Source organism: Callorhinchus milii, unplaced genomic scaffold (assembly GCF_018977255.1).
Source record: "Callorhinchus milii isolate IMCB2004 unplaced genomic scaffold, IMCB_Cmil_1.0 Scaffold4, whole genome shotgun sequence".
Lineage (NCBI taxonomy): Eukaryota > Metazoa > Chordata > Chondrichthyes > Chimaeriformes > Callorhinchidae > Callorhinchus > Callorhinchus milii.
Genome location: NW_024704745.1, coordinates 54,441,387 through 54,459,151, shown reverse-complemented (window position 1 = coordinate 54,459,151; position 17,765 = coordinate 54,441,387).

The window sequence follows — 17,765 nt, the reverse complement described above, 5'->3', positions numbered from 1 at the left end:
CAATTCGCTTTAATTTAAATAGCAATTGGTAGTACCTGTTATTGTTGAAGAACTCATTAGTCAAGTTACAGTGACTTGCATTCATTAGTGAGGATTGAACACGGAGTCCACCCAGTGCACTATGTGAGGGGGAGTGAGCCCATATCGTGGGTGTACATATATGGGTTAGAACCGTCTCAATAGGATAAACATTAGAAAAAAAATTGTAAAACGTACTGGAATGGCAGGAGCTGCTGAGTCCTTATTAAGTGGCTCTGAAAAACACAAATATAGGTAACCAAACCAGGTTAATCTAAATGCATTTAGTAATATTAGAGGTATATTGTTATCATATCATTGGTTGGCTATGTCAGTCAATTTTCCCTTAAGGAATATAACATTTTTGGGGGTCAGCCGAGTGAGTGTCTGACACATTTGGATACTCATCACCATGCTTAAGATTATCCGAACCAAACTGAGGATTCCATGCATCCCACCTACAAATGGAAATTCCAGAGATAGCTCATTGGAATGGAATGTGTACTCTCTCCCTGGAGGGATACATCCTGCTTACCTAATTCCAGAAAGGATAGGAGCAGGTTGGTAAGAGCCAAGGCCTGGGGACCCCAGAGAGTGTGTTGGGGTACTGCTGAAGTCTAACCAGCTAAAACCAATAGCTTGCATTGATATCACTGTTTGGCAAGCTTTCTTGCTGCTTTTCCAGCTAGGACTACACTACCTCTTAAGTTTTTGGCATGCAGGGCTAACAGGAACTGAGTGGGATGACTCCCTGCCGTCAGTGACTGGTCTGCCCTTCCAAGACCTGTGCTAAGTTAGGTTAGTTGTGCTGTAGTCAGCAATGCCCTGGAATACTGCGGATCTGCCTGGTTCAGGAAACGGACTACACAGAATGCCACAGAGGGCTGGCTCGATTCCGATATTCTGTTGCCAAACATGTCACTTTGAGGCCAATTCAGCTACAATGAGACCGTGTTTATCTCCCTCCCAAGGAGGATAGTCACCAGTTGGTTATTTGACATCCAACATGCATGGGTTTTAGCCCTCACTAGGTGGATGGCAGGTACAACAACAACTTGCATTTATATAGCGCCCTTCACACGGGGTAGCATCCCAAAGTGCTTGACTGTGGCAGAATCTGATCCCGAGCTGGGGGAGAGGGAAGCGGAAGGTGGTCGTAAGTACGATCAAAAAGGAATGTCTTTAGGTGGGATTTAAAAGTGGGGAAGGAGGGGACAAAGTGGAGTGATTGAGGGAGAGAGTTCCAGAGTTTTGGGGTGTAGTGGCTGAAGGCACAGGCACTGATGGTGGAGAGGAGGGGACGAGGGACAAACAGAAGGCCGGAGCCAGCTGAGTGGAGGCAATGGGTGGTGGAGTGGGGGAATTCTGGTTTGGTCATTCAAAAATCTGACTATTATGTTGCAATAAGATTGAGTTTTAATGTGCATATGAGAAACTTACCATTTTGAATATCTGTCTGTAGCTTTGTTCAACTGGAAATAATTCACTAATTGTAGGGCATGATTTACAATAATTAATTAATTCATTAAACTTTTTACACACCTGGAATATAGCTGCAATTGCATTACAGTACAATTATTTGCAGCTTAAAGCTGAAGTCTTGTCTATTAGCAGAATTCGATCTTCGTTAAGATTTAGTTGTGTTACAATGCTTTAAACATGCGTCATTGGTTATTTTACCAAATGGGACATTTTTGGAACAGAGAATGCTATTTGCCAACAAGCTGACTCCTATTTTGGTTCATCTCAATTTTCCATCCCTCCTTCAAGAGATTTTCATAAAAATTCACAACATAATAATTGGTGGACACTTTACAAGAACTAATGTGGAAGACACGTGACATCTGCTGACGATTAACAATATCTACACCATGACTTCTGTTTGCAGCTGATGTTGGGCTATTTGTAGACTTTCCTGGAATCTTGTGTGCTGTACTCATTATCTTCAACACTGAGCTATGATGCAAAATGTTGGCTCTCCGTGGCTTCAGAGGGGATTTTGAAGGTTTTGATTGGAAAATATAAGGAGCATCTATGTTAATTGTTGATTCATATTGGTATCTAAGTAGACACCAACTTTTGCTTGGACACTGTCCTTTGGGGTTATACTGAGAAGGGATGAAGGACACTATGGCCATTTTTGTCTCTTCAATGATGGCAAAGTCTTCAATGATAGCTTCCTTAATATATCACATTGTTGTACACTTCTACATTTGNTTTTTATAGCTCTCTGATTTGCTTTGATAATTGCCCGGGTCCCAGCTGATGATGTTCTTCAAGCCCCACAGTGATATGCATTTCCATCTAATAGTTGGTGTTCCACTATATGTGTATTTCACTGACAGTAAGGCATTGCCTTGCACACTGACATTGACCACAGGTTCAGGTATTTGTATTTTAATTCCATTACCTGAAAAATATAAATATCATACATGGAATTATGTTTACAATTATGCTTTTGCTTCAATCATGTTTTACAGTGACATACCACATTGAAAGACCAGCCCACAATCTACATCCCAGAAGGATGCCATTCTACCATTCACAGAGCATGGATATCCCTTCAATTTCATCGCCCTACTTTATCCCCATACCCATTCAAGACCTTTTCTTTCATATGCCTGTTTACTTTCCTTTTGAAAGTAACAATTGTAATATAACTTGATCCAAATCAAGGATGTGTTAGTAGTTTCTTTATATGTCAACCCAAACTTTCAATAATCCACCTCTCTAAACCACAAACTTTGTCCCACTCCCAGTGGCCTTTTAAACTTCCTGGTCTTCTTCTCTTTGGCCCTTTACCCGAGCGGAAAATGGTTAAAGATCACATTGTGATAGTGATTAAAGACTACAGAATAAGGAGCAAGCTTCTGACAGGGGAAGACTTGAATTTACATAAAGCGGTTCAAATAATAACATATAAGAAATGTCTGAAACGTATGAAAGTGTTTCAGCAAAATGGGAAATGAGAGATGGAAAATGATGAACTGGTTAGAAGAAGGAATTGGAATAACACAGACGAAGAATACGGAGTGCAGCCAGTATACAGACCTTGACAAAAGATGTATAACAAGGAGACATGTGAGCAATGTGGACAAGAACACCTTTTCAGACAATGTCCAGCAGAAAAGGAAAATGTTCCATTTGTACCAAAAATAAGGCATTAGGCCAGAAAGTACAGAAATAAACAACAAAGGTTGGACAGGAACAGGGGACTGAGAACAACAGAGAGATCATAGGGGAGTGGAATGACAGGAAGAAGAGAATATAGGAGTGATGTAACACTTTTCACATCTTCTAGACGTCTCAAAGCGTTTCACAGAATAAACTGTAAAGTGAATTGACTACATATTTGTGGGCGAAACGCAGCAAATAAATAAATAATTTGCAAACGTCAACCAACCAAGAAGTGAATGACGAACTTTACCAGAGGAACTGTTGGCCAGGACCCTAGGAGAAAATCCCCTCTCTTTTAAAATAATGCTATGAGATCTTTAAAGTTCACTTAAATAGGCAGAATGGATAAAAGGATAACACCTCCAATAATGCAGCACACCCACAGCAAACATTGGCAAGATTAAGACCTCAATGTTGCGACATGGGCTTGAACCAACAACATTCTTCATCTGTGCCTATTGTACTTCTTCCTTCCCATCCTCCCTCCCCCATGCTCAGTTGTCTATCTCTATGACTGTAAATTGCTCCAAAATATTATTCTGATCTATGTAAATGGCACTATATAAATGGAAGTTGTTGTTGTTCTGACTCATGGGTAACAATGCTACCATTTGCGCCAGGCTCACATCTGGATCAAATCACAGGAATGAATCAATGAGGAGAGATGATGGAGGAGAATAGAATGGTCAGTAGTGTCAAAAGTGGAGAGGTTGAAGAGAAGGAGAAGAACGGACAAGAAACCTCGTCACAGATAGACAAATTACACAAAGGTTACAAATGCATTTATGACCAAATTAAGTTCATTTATGCTCACATATAGCTTGCTCATGTAAGAATGTCTTTAAGGATTTTTTTTTAGTTCATGGAGAAGCTTCTAGTTGTGACCTAGAAGCTTGACAGTGCTATTAACATGGGTTGAATCTCTGTGAATATTGATGCTTTCAATTTGTAATTGAGTGCTTCTTTGGTCTTTTGAATTGAAATAGAAAATTGTTTAAGCCTGTTCTGAACCTCGAGTGGGAGGTCAGGTATCAGTGATGAGTGAGTAATGTACAAGCTGCTCAAAAGAGCTCAGACCTGTCCCTTAATAATAATATAACAATAATAATCTTTGCATTTGATATAGCACCTTATCACGTCGCTGATATGTCGCACGGCACTTCACAGAAAATACTGTAAAGTGAGGTGACTATGTATTTTATTAATACCTTAGTTTGCACAACCAAGGATGACAGAAGTGATGTATCATCCGTCTCTGGGACTAAACTGGGTAGTGCTAATAATTGCAAACTGTCTTGTCTTTATAATTGGTAAGAGCTAATAAACAAAATAATATTTGGTAAGTGGTGCATAACACAATGGCACAATCCAGCCTTCAACCAGTAGGTATTCTCTGCCAGTTCACAACGGGAAGTGCCAAGGGACTGTAAGTGTAGTACTCAAATGATTTTGAGGAGCTCAAACGATATTTAAAACCTTCTGCAAAATCTTTTTAAATAGTAAATAGTAAAATTGTAAATTTGAAATTCAAATAATCCAAACGTGAAATGTTTTACCAGTGAAGATTTAAATAATTGAGCACAGCCAACATCCACGAGTGTGTGTGCATGTGTCTCAGCCTGAAGACTATGGAGAGGGAAGAGAGAGAAATTCCACCTGGTTCTAGACTTGTGTTAATAGAACAAAATAAATTTACAGCACAGAGAGAGGCCATTCAGCCTATTGTGCCTGTGCTGGCTCTCTGAAAGAACTAGCCGATTTCTTTCTTTTATATTATTCCTTTTCAGGTGGTCATCTGATACCCCCTTAAAAGCCAATATGAATTGTAAATGTTGCCTTAATCACTGTTCTAGGTAGGGCATTCCACTTCCTAACAACACTCCAAGTAAAATAATTTCTTATAATTTTTCCCTTTTGGTAATTATTTTATATCTATGCCCTTTAGCTACTGAATCACTGTCAGTGAAAATCATTTTTTTCTGCTTTACTTTATCAAAACCTTTCACAATTTTAAAAACCTCTTTCAGGTTTCTTTTCTGGTTTACTTTCAGGTTTTCTCTCTGTTGTGGAGGAAACCATCCACACTATTTTATGAGCCTGACATAGCATGATATGGAGAATTTAGTAAATTCTTTTGAATTCATTTTGAATTTTAATGCTGGTTTTCTTCAATCAGGGAAAAACAGTAAAACTAGCTTCAAAGTTAAGACTTTGTTTAAGAAATTGTAGACACTCTAAATTACTAAGAAAACATAGTTTTTTTGATCAACTTTAGGACAATGATCTTAAGGCTAAAATCGATTGCAAATCTCATTGGTACTATATTATTTTCATGTAAAAGCTGTTTTTATTTTCAATTTTAGGTGGTCTGGTCCTCGTTAAACCTATGAGATCCAAGAAGTATGTTACCATGATGTATCCAATTCAGAATCAGTATGGTAGCACCATGAGCAGCCTTCTATATTTATCAACTTTAGCAGGAGACATATTTATCTTATCAGTCATGTTTTCTGTAGCAGGTAAGCTTTAAAAGAATATTGAATAGGTACAAATGAAAATGATTCTATTATTAACAATGATTTATATCTATTTCAGATTTTACACTAAGCATGATATTGGATGTCGATAGCCATGTGACAATTATTGGATCTGCTTGTGGGTTTAACTGTATACATTGTTAGGTGGACTGTGGAGTGTGATGTATACAGATGTGATACAAGTGCTTTTTATGATAAATGGCCGGGTAAGTATTAATAATAGTTTTTCAATGAATTCTCCAAGGACCGGCACTGGTCTGTGATAATCTCGTGGCCAGTCTGTACCAGAGGCCTCTTTGGAGTGAATAACCTGACTGGCTAATTTACTAATGACACATTTTAAGAAGATTCTTGCATCATAAAAGTTGAGTAAGATTATTCAGACAGATTTCAGAAGTCAAATAAATGGGAAATCTTGGCATTGAAGAGGTATATTCATAGAATCATAGAATTATACAGCACAGTAGGAGGCCAATCAGCCCATCGTGTCTGTGCTGACTCTTTCAACAGAGCTATCCAAATCAATCCCACTCCCCCGCTCTCTCCCCATAGTCCTGCAAACTTATCCTCCACAAATAATTATCTAAATATTGTTCCACAGAATATTTGTTCACCTTTGCCTATCTTGTCTTAACTAGATAATATTGCTTCATCCACATCTTGCCTCATCTCTCTCTAATCTCATCTCCCACATGAAACCCACTTCCTTTACCAACTTGAACCTCTACCAACCTGACCCTGTTTACACAACTTCACCCCCTTTCAAAAATGTAATTGTTAGCCAGCTTCTAAGAAAAGCTCTTTTGGATTCCCTTCACTCACACAAGTCTTATCAGTTGGGACCATATATTTCATATGACTTATGCAAAATCATATGTAACTTATGTAAGGTTATCTATAGATCAGATTTATATGGCTATATAACAAATACAATACACAAGTGCTGAACTATCTGGCGACATTAAGGCAAGGTTTCTGTACCATGTTTAACCCATATATATTAAAGCTATGGTAGCCCATTCCTTCCATGTATACAACTGTACTGTACCTCAAGTTCAGAAAATATATATGCTGTACAATAAATGGCACAACCAGATTTCAAAATTGAACTGTTTTATTAGAATATGAATTATTACAAAGAGTGTTTCACATGGAGAAGGGTGCAGATGGCACAAATCTGACCTCACAATCCACTGCCAGCTGTGGCTCGAGGAACTCTGCAACTATTGCCCCTTCCTCTTGCCTTTTACTGCTTTTACTCCCAAACCATTTTGGAGACAAAAAACAACTCAAAAGTACTGTTCTCCATTATTCATCACCTCCTCTGTGCACCACTCCCAAGCTGCCTCCATCCTCACTTCAAATGCCAAGTGCAAAGAGGTCACTTGGGTTTGAAGTGAGGACTAGCACTGGTCTGTGATAATCTCGTGGCCAGTCCGTACCAGAGGCCTCTTTGGATTGAATAACCTGACTGGCTTATTTATAATGGCACATTTTAAGAAGATTCTTGCATCATAAAAGTTGAGTAAGATTATTCTGACAGGTTTCAGAAGTAAAATAAATGGGAAGTCTTCGACCAAGTGCAAAAGGTCACTTGGCATTTGAAGTCCCAGACTTATTTGTGTCAAAGATTGAAAATATCCGCTTGCCTTCATCATCCTCCCCTACATTCCCTTCCACATCCCATAGACCATATACAACCCCTCTCTTTCTGCCAGGGCCTCTGCCATTCCTCCTTCCCTACACTCCTTTGCCCCAATTATTCCCTGGTCCCTCCAACCACCATCTCCCAGATAAAGTCCACCACCTGCTGCCTCGACTTCCCTCCCCACTCACCTGCTTGTCACCCAACTCCCCCTCCTCTCCCCACTGCTGGCCGGCACAGTCAACCAGTCACTCTCCTCAGGTTCTGTTCCTCTCCCCCTTAAAACCGTTGTTATCACTCCCCTCCTCAAAAAAAAACACTCTTGACCCCTCCAACCTTACAACTTACTGTTCCATTTCCAACATGCCCTTCCTTGCCAAAGCTTTGGAATGCGTTGTCGTTATCCAGCTTTGCTCACACCTCTTCCTTTACTTCCCGCTTGAGCTCCTCCAGTCTGGTTTCTGCCCTGCCCATAGCATAGAGACGGCATTTTTCAAGGTCAGAAATTACGTCCTCTCTCTCTGTGACAAGGGCTTCCTCTGCCTCCTCGTGCTCCTGGATCTCTCCTCCGCGTTTGATACAGTCGACTACGCCATCCTCATCCATTGCCTCTCCTCCCTCATCCACCTTAGTGGGACCGCACTTGCATGGTTGAAGTCCTACCAAACAAATCTCCTTCACTTTGTCTCTTCAAACGGTTTCTCCTCCCGCCCTGCCTGGTCACCTGTGGCATACCCCAGGGCTCCATCCTTTGCTCCCTCCTCTTCCTCATCCACATGCTGTTTCCTGGCGATGTCATTCGCAGACACGGGGTAAACTTCCACATATATGTAGATCACAAAAAGTCTACTTCTCCTCCTGCAGCTGCGACTCCAGGTCCACCGATGTTCTGTTGCTTTCTCTGGAAGACATCAGGACCTGTATGAGTGCAAACTTCTTACAACTAAATGTTGACAAGATGGAAGCCGTACTCCTTGGTTCCTGTCAATGTCTTCTATCCTGCGGCTCTGACCTCCTCAACATCCCTGACCCATCCCTCAGACTCACCGAACTGGTGCACAACCTAAGCGTCAGGTTCGACTCACAACTGTCCTTCCTTCCCCACATCCGATCCGTGACCAGGACCGCCTTCCTCCACCTCTGCCACATTGCCTGCCTCTGACCATACCTTACCTCAGACGCAGATGAAACACTTGTCCATGCATTCATTATCTCCCGACTTGACTTCTCAAATGCCCTCTTCACCATCTCCCAGCTCCACCATGCACAAGGTCGAGCAGATCAAAAACTCTGCCGCCTGCATACTCACTCACACTAAACTCCATACCTCATCACACCAGTTATAGCCAGGTTCCACTGGCTCAATATCACCAAACAGATCAATTTCAAGATTCTCACACTCATTTTCAAATCCCTTCATGCCCTGTCACCTCTCCAACCTGCTTACTTCCCAATCCATTACCCACTACCTCCGCTCGACAGGTTCCGGCCTCCTGCATGTCCCTCGTGCCCTCTGTTCCATCATCAGTGGCCGCACTTTCAGCCATTACGCCCTGAAACTCTGGAACACTCTTCCCCTATCCCTACGCCTTGCCCCTTCCTTCCCCAACTTCAACAACAACAACAACAACAAGATTCCATTTATAAAGCGCCTTTCACGTCAGGAAGATCGAGCCTGAAGACCTTCCTTATTTCCCCCCTCTCTCACTCTCTGTACTCTGTCTCACTCGCTGTTTCTCTATTTCCCCCCTTCCCTCATGCTCTCTCCCCCTCTCTCCCTCTCTGCTTTTCTCTCTCCCCGCTCCTCTTCAATCACTCTCTCTTCGCCTCTCTCTTTCTCAATCAGCCACAGGAACAGTTCTGCTGTTGGTTCAAACTTCAAAGCTCCACCAAACTGGAGAACTGATTAAAACATACCATTGCTTTACATAGGAACAGAGGAATATGTAGTTCCGTAATATAAACCCTACAATGTGCAAATGACACATCTTTGAAGAATTGTGTGATATTGTCTCCAACAGTTAATGTGAATTAATGTGCCAGTGTCTCTAACAGTTGCTTTGTTTTTCTTACGTAGGCTCTTTCTTTGTGATCTAGCATAAAGAATCCAGCAGTTTCAAACATTAAACACAAATTGGTAAATGAACGCTATCAGAATACCCTGATTGGCGAAATGAAAGTAGCTCACATCGGACACAACAACAACAACAACAACAAGATTCCATTTATAAAGCGCCTTTCACATCAGGAGGACGTCCCAAGGCGCTGCACAGTTGGGTCATGACCCGAGCAGGAAAGATTGATGTCTTTCTTTATCCGGTTAGAAATGTTTACAATTATTCTATGTGAATTAAAATGATATCAGTCACACTTTTAAAATTAATTTCATCAGTTGCATCATTCCTAGCAAATTGCTTTCAATTCACATTGGAACTGATAAAGTTTTCCTTTTAATCTGCCATTATTAAACCATTAACACAAAAAATAAAATCTCTTTAAATTAGATTCCTGATGTCACTGAATAGTGTGACAACATAGATTTAGGAAACCCAAGTCTGCGAAATGTCTTTTCTATGTTGGGACCTCTATTGCTTTCAATCTAAATTAATTATTTTAAAATTCAGCATAGCAGGAACATTTTTCATGTTTGTTGATAATATCATATTAGGTATAACAAGCTATGTGGAACAATGCGGGAAATTCACAGATGTATAAGTGGCAGATGCACTTGGATGTTGAGAAATGTGAAATAGTGGATTTTGGGAAGAACAAAGGAAGTAAAGTATCTCCTAAATGATGTTGAATATCAGAGATCCTAGTGTGCGGATAGATCTTTAAAGGTAGGAGGACAGGTAGGAAAGGCATAAAAAAACAGAAATCTGGATATTATAAAAAGGAGCATTGAATACAGTCAATTCTTGATAAATAGACCCTGGCTTAACTTGTCGCTACTTTGATTTCACCATGCTGTCAATACCCTGGCCATTTCCCATGCAAAATGATAAAAAGGGATTCCGCTTAACACTTAACTAGTCACATTCTTAAAATTCTTGTAGGTACTTAAAATGTAAAATTGATCGGATAACTCGTACTATAAGATGGTGTTTTGCAACCCGCGCTCTCCTGCGTGTGCTTGGCGGAGGTTGGGTCCGCATGTTCAGATGTATCTCAGGTCTGTTGGAGGGCCTGCCCTGCCTCCTGCCCTGTCCTGTGACAGGATAGGACAGGGTGCCATAGCACAGCACTTCAATAGACCAGAGACCTCTGTAACAGGCTAGGGCAGGAGGACATGGTGTGGCCGCTCCCAGTAGACCAGAGGCCCTGCGATGCATCTGAGCATGCATGTCCGACCTCCACTGAGCACTTGCACTGGTTCCAGCGCCCCCTTGTGGCCCGGGAGGATCTGTGCCTAACTCGGCAATCCAAATAACTCGTCACTTGAGACCATGACAGCAATTAAAGGAAAACTGGGTAAATATTTGGAGAGGAAGAATATAAAAGGGCATAGAAAGCAATAAGCTCTAGTTCAGGAAGTTCAGAGATCCTAGTGTGCAGATAGATCTTTAAAGGTAGGTCAAGTAGGAAAGAACAACTTCTTTCCAAATTGTAATTTCTTTATCAGGATTATAGAAATATATGATATGTGATGAAATTGGAAATAATTTTAAAATGTCTCAGCTATAGAATATTACTCAGAGCTGGGGTAGAAAGACCTGATTCTACTTTTGACACATTTCTTAGAGACGATATTTCTAAAGCCAGAAGAAGAATGCCAAACTTTCACTTCACGAATGTCTGCACTGAGAAGATGCATAAAAGACTCAAACACAATGATCTTGATCCTGCTAACCAATAGTATAATAATAATAATATAATAATCCTTGCATTTGGTATAATGCCTTTCACATTGGTATGATATCCCAAAGCGCTTCACAGGATTTACTGTCAAGTGGAGATACTGTGTTTTTGTAGGCGAACCCGGCAGCCCATTTGGACAGAGCAATGTCCCACAAACAGCTATGAAACATTAAGCAATTTTATTTGGGAGATTGTTGGCCAGGACACCCGGAGAAACTCCCTTCTCTTTTTGAATAGTACCACAGGATATTTAACGTTCATCTGAACAGGCAGACAGGGCCTTGGTTTAACGTCTCGTCCAAAGCACTCCACCTTCGACAATGCAATTTACCCACTACCCACTGGAGTGTCAGCTTAGGCTATATGAGTTCAAGACCTGATATGGGGCTGGAAATGATGACCTTTTGACTCAGAGGCAAAATTGCCACATTGAGTCAGGCTGGCACAACAGGAAAATGCATTGAGCTGCTAGTTGAATGTGTAACCATATTTTTTGCTTTGAGAATTTTTTCATTGGGGTGAGGGGTATGTCTAGTTCCTGCATATCCACGTTCTGCATTTTAATAATTCACATTTTATACTGATGCATATTCGTAATTCCTATTAATATTTAAGGAATGTCTCTATTTGGATTTGTGGTTTATGTGATTTTTTTAACTTTTTGTTTAAAATTAAGTTTTCGTTTTAAAATTAACTCTTTTCAGTGTCTGAGTTGTATTCTCTGGCAAGAATACTTTTAGAGAGTTTTGCTGCATTATCAGATTTTTGAGCACAAATCACATCCTATCTGACCGCAATTAGCTACATCGTAATATTTCCCCCTTCCATCATTATCGGTGTAGTTGCTACATCGACAGGTATGGAAATAACTTAAGACAATTGCAGTACATCCCTGGGGTTCAGGAAAGAAACTGACTGAAGTAATATATTTTGTAATACTCAAAAATATCATTCTGTTCATATTATGATCAGAGTACATTCACTGCTAATAATACAACACAAATTGGTATCTATATAGCACATTTCATGTAACAAGGCACTTATGCTCCCTTGTATTGAAGTTTCTGTAGCTTTAAGCATAGGTGCTTTTCATAAGGGATTTTTATGTTTTACCATTTGTATCCAATAAAGCTACATAGTAGCTACACAGTGAAACACAAACACCATTCAAAAAGACTGAGAGGAGGGGCACTGTCACCTTGTGGCTACTTAGTGTATTACATCAGGTTTGGTGTGACTCCAGCAATGTCAGTTAATCCTTGTATTTGATACAGTGCCTTATGTTAAAATGTCTCAAAGTGCTTCACAATACTCAGCTGTACTCAGTGCTACACCAAAAGTGTTTACTATTAAGCTTATTGACTATAATTGTGGATGAATGTGACAGCCAATTTGCACACAGCAATGTCCCACAAACAGCCAGAAGATACAATCTGTCAATTATAGCAATTTACAGCACAGAAGAAGGCTGTTTAACACAAAGTGTCTTTGCCGACTCTTTTTAGAGCAATACTTTCAGTTCCATTTACTTGCTCTTTCCCATTGCCCCTGTAGTGTAATCTTTTTCAGATATTTATCTAGAACTTTTTGGTCTTTTAGGGAATTCACTACCCCAGAAGGCTGTAGATGCTCAGTCCTTGAACATCTTCAAGGCTGAGACTGATAGATTTTTAAAAAATAGAGGGGATATGGGGATAGGGCAGTTAATTAGTTAGGTCAGAAGATCAGCCGTGATCTTATCGAATGGCGGGGCAGCTCGAGGGGCCGAATGGCCTACTCCTGCTCCTAATTCTTATGTTCTTATGTTCTTAACTAGTTTGGATATATCTGCCAGAATAAAGAATATTTTTTTGTAGAACATAACACTTTCAATTTTGTTACTCGCTGCTAGCATCAGGGCACACATATCATGATAAAATATAGCGTACTTGATAAGTTTAAGCTGAATTGTGGAGAAGACACAAACATCTCAACAACAACAACAACAAGATTCCATTTATAGAGCGCCTTTCACGTCGGGAGGACGTCCCAAGGCGCTGCACAGTTGGGTCAGGACCCGAGCAGGGGGGAAATGGTCAGGGTGAGGGGAGGGAAGGGAGGGAGCGAGAAGGGGGTAGAGAGTCGAGAGGGGAGCTGAAGGCATGGTCAAAGAGAAAGGTCTTGAGACCGGCCTTAAAGGAGGAAAGGGAGGAGGCGGCGAAGGCACTGGGGGATAGAGTTCCAGAGCCTAGGGGCTGAAGGCCCGGCCACCGATTTTAGGGCGGTTGGGGCGGGGGATGTGGAGCAGACCGGAGCCAGAGGAACGGAGGGTACGGGCAGGTAGGTAGGGGGATAGTAGGTTGGAGAGGTAGGAGGCAGCAAGGCCGTGAATGGCCTTGTAGGTGAGGATGAGGATCTTGAAATCAATCCTCTGGGGGATGGGGAGCCAGTGGAGGCGAGCGAGGGTGGGAGTGATGTGGTCCCGAAGCCTGGTGCGGGACAGTACACGAGCTGCAGAGTTCTGAATGACCTGCAGCTTGTGGAGGGAGGTGCCGGGAAGGCCGGCGAGGAGAGAGTTCCCGTAGTCCAGCCTTGAGGTGATAAAGGCGTGGACCAGAGTTTCAGCAGCGTGAGGGGTGAGGTAGTGCCGTAGTCTGGCGATGTTTCGGAGGTGATGGAAGGCGGTGCCAGTTGTGGTGCGGATATGAGGGAGAAAGGACAGCTCAGGGTCGAACAGAACCACGAGGTTCCTGACTGGCTTTGAGAGGTGGAGAGTGCAGCCTTGGATGCTGGAGGTGCGGAGGCGCTGACGTGAGCCAATCAGGAGGGCCTCAGTTTTGCGCACGTTGAGCTGGAAAGTTATATCTCATCCAGGACTCGATGTCGGACAGGCAGGCTGTCAGGACATCGGTGGTCGTGGAGTTGAGGGTAGAGGAGGAAAGGTAGAGTTGGGTGTCATCCGCATACATGTGGAAGTTAACCCCATGTCTGCGGATGATGTCACCAATGGGGAGTATGTAGAGGGTGAAGAGGAGGGGACCGAGGACAGAGCCTTCTCATGACAAGATAGGATGGGAGACCACAGCCTGGCCCTTCAATAGACAAGAAGCCTCTGTGACAGCACAGGCCTTGAAGCCACAGTAGAGCCCTCCAATAAACCAGAGGCCTCTGCAATGCAGCTAAGCCTACCCGCTCAACATCTGCCAAGTGTCTACATCAGTCACAGCACACCCTTGTGGCCTGGGAGGACCTATGCCTAACTCACCCCTCTGTAAAACGTGTCCCTGAGCCTTTTTTCCTTGGAGTGACAGGTTATTGGGAGTTTGCAAATTCTTTCATCGAGGTGCCTCAGACAAAGAGGAAAGTTTTATTCCATCAATCTCGGATGGATTGAAACTTAGGTCAAAGTGAACTGGCAGCATCCTGATCTACTGCACTCATTGCTGCCATCCACGTACCATGTCACAGAGGCTTGTGGTCTATTGAAGGGCCATGCTGTGGCCTCCTGCTCTATCTCGTCACAAGAGGTTTCTCTTCTGAGGAGCTGCTTTTGTGGCTCCTCCACAATTCAGCTTTACCTTATCAAGTACACTTTACTTTATCAAGATATGTGCCCTGATGCTGGCAATGGGTATTTTTCCTGCAAAATTGAAAGTGTTATGTTCTCTTATTATTATTTTTATTATTATCATTATGCCACCAATACTAGCAAACTATTTATCCACAACAACTCCCTAAAGAAACTGAACAGGAAATAGACTTAATAAAAAATAGTTTTTCTGACAATTTGGGATTTTTCTTCCATGCTTTCTTCTCCCTGTTTATTTAATTGCTATATTCTCCCTTCTTGCCAGACTCTTCTGAACATTCTACCCACTGGCCTCTCTTTCTTTCATACCAATACTTACGTTCACATAATAAAGCAGTATTCAGCTCTTCAAAACCTCAAAATCTCCAGTCTGAAAGTGCAATTTCACTAATATAATTGAAACTGGAAAACATTTCATTTCTTCTAGACTGGAATCAAACTACCTATGGTTTACAACTTCCACTTGAAAGGATTGAATCAAGCATCATTTTAGCCATTGTTTTTCAATATCTGTGCCCTGTTTACATATCCATCCTGGAAATTGGTGTGATTTCAGCGGGAGTTATGTCATCTGCAGATTTGTTACTTTTAGTAGCAAGTTCAGTGTTTGCTCACAATGTTTATAGGAAAATCATTAGGAAAAAGGTAAATGCCTGTGTGTAATAAAATGTTAGTGTGCAGAATATATTGTATGGTTACCAATATTTCAAAGCGCTTGGCTCGATCTTAAATTTGATTAGTTATATAGAATTATATAGAGTGATACAGCATGGAAACAGACCAATCGGCCCAACTAGTCTGTGTTGGTGATAATACTCCATTCAGGCCCCAACCCATTCTATTCCCCTCACCTATTCATCTACTTGCATTTATTTAGTACCCTTCCCATAGGATAGCATCTTGTAAGCAATGCACAGTGGCATAATTGGACACCAAGCAAGGGAGAAGCAGGAGGGGAGGGGGATTATAAGTACTGTCCAAGAGGTAAGTCTTAATACCCCTCTTATTCCTTCTACATTTATGCATCAATTTTCTCTTAAATACATTGATGCTTTTTGCCTCAATCACAGCCTTTGGCAGTGAGATCCCTTTTTCACCACTACATAAAGAGCTTTCTTCTAAGCTCCCTATTAGCAGTCTTAAATTAATGCTCTCTAGTTTTGTTTCAATGGAACTCAACAGGAATCTTCAGATAATAGCGTTCAGATAAAATTAATTTGATAATCAGACGTCCTCAGAGTTAAATTAATTTGATAACTGGTGTCCTCTCGGAGTTAAAACTGGTGAATTGATATATGACTCACCAGTTTTAACTCTGTGAGGAGCCAATAATATAATTCAACTTTATTTGGATGAGTCATCTCTAAGTCTTGACCTGCAATGTACAGACAATGTCTCCTTTACTCCCTTTGTACTTCAGGGTCTTTGGATCATCTAGTTTTGGTTGCCCAGGTTACTAAATAGCAATCATGAGCAGGAACGGTAGCTATTGTTTCCCCCAACCTAGAGATGCTGAGGTCGTGATGATGTATTGTACAACATTCATCTTTTATGATTTTCTGACTTAAAATCATAAGGGATTCAAAGCGAGTTGATAACGTAAATTAGACAAATGATACATGGGTTCTCCCAACTGAGAACATCCCACCATTATCTACCTCTATTGCCTTATGAGCTAAATCAGATTTAGCTGCAGGATTTTTGTTCTGGACTTCTAATGAGGAATACAAAGTTATTATTTCAACATGTTTCACTAATACAAATTATTTTCTCACCAGGCTTCTGCAAGAGAAGTAATATGGGGCATGCTGATTACAATCTGTTTTATTGGAGCAATAAGTGTCCTTCTGGCTATTTTAGTAGACGCTGCATTTGTCCTGTATTTCCTGAGTGGAGAATTAATTTATTCCATATTGTTTCCACAACTTGTCTGTGTTCTCTTCATTCCAAATACAAATGCATATGGCCCAATCTTATTGGGCTCACAATGAGAGTATTAGCTGGTGAACCTTTACTTCAAATCCACCCGTCGTTCAATATCCATGCATTTCACATAGATATACACACATACATAATATATATAATAAATATATAATAATATATATATATACTTTACAGTATATTCTGTGAAGCGCTTTGAGGTGTCTAGAAGACATGATAAGGCGCTATATCAAATGCAAGGGTTATTATTTATTATTATTATTTCCTTTGAAAACAGAACATTTATGCATCTCTTGCCCTTTTGAACCTTCACAATGTTGCTGTCCTTATTTTCCATTGTGATATTCTCATATCTCATCTCATTTTTATTTGAGAGAAAGCTGCTACCTACACGACTGAATGTTTTCAATATTACTGTCAAACCTCAGGAGGTGGAATCACCCCAGAGGAAGAAATTGCTTTGCGTGATCTCCCAGACCCTGACAGGAAGCGACTGTAGAATTTACTATCAGAAACTTTAATGCAGCCGCATGTCTCCATTTATATTTTAATTCTTATATCTAACATTTGCCTTTCATTTCGGGAGAACATCTCAAAACGCTTCACAGGATTTATTGTAAAGTGTAGTCACTACATTTTTTGTAGGCAAACACAAAGACTCATTTCTGACTGGCTTAAAATTTTTCGTTGCCTCTATCCATCTTTTGATGTTTAGATGTTCACCCACTGCATTACTTACACCAACCCCAGACTGACACAAAGTTATTGTAGAAACCACTATTAAGACTTTACTGCAGTGGTGGCCATCCCATGGCCTGTGGGAACCTCAGTTTGCATTGGTTTGCGCTAGTCAATGTTTTAAGTCAATGTTTTGTTTCCATTTTTTTCTTGATTGAATATTTCTTGATTTATGGCATGCATCAAGAAATATTCAATCAAGAAAATCTATTTTGTTGTCTGAAAAACAGATAGCCCACTGCTTTAAAGGAATGAACCACCTCCAGTCAGTGATAGATTTGTT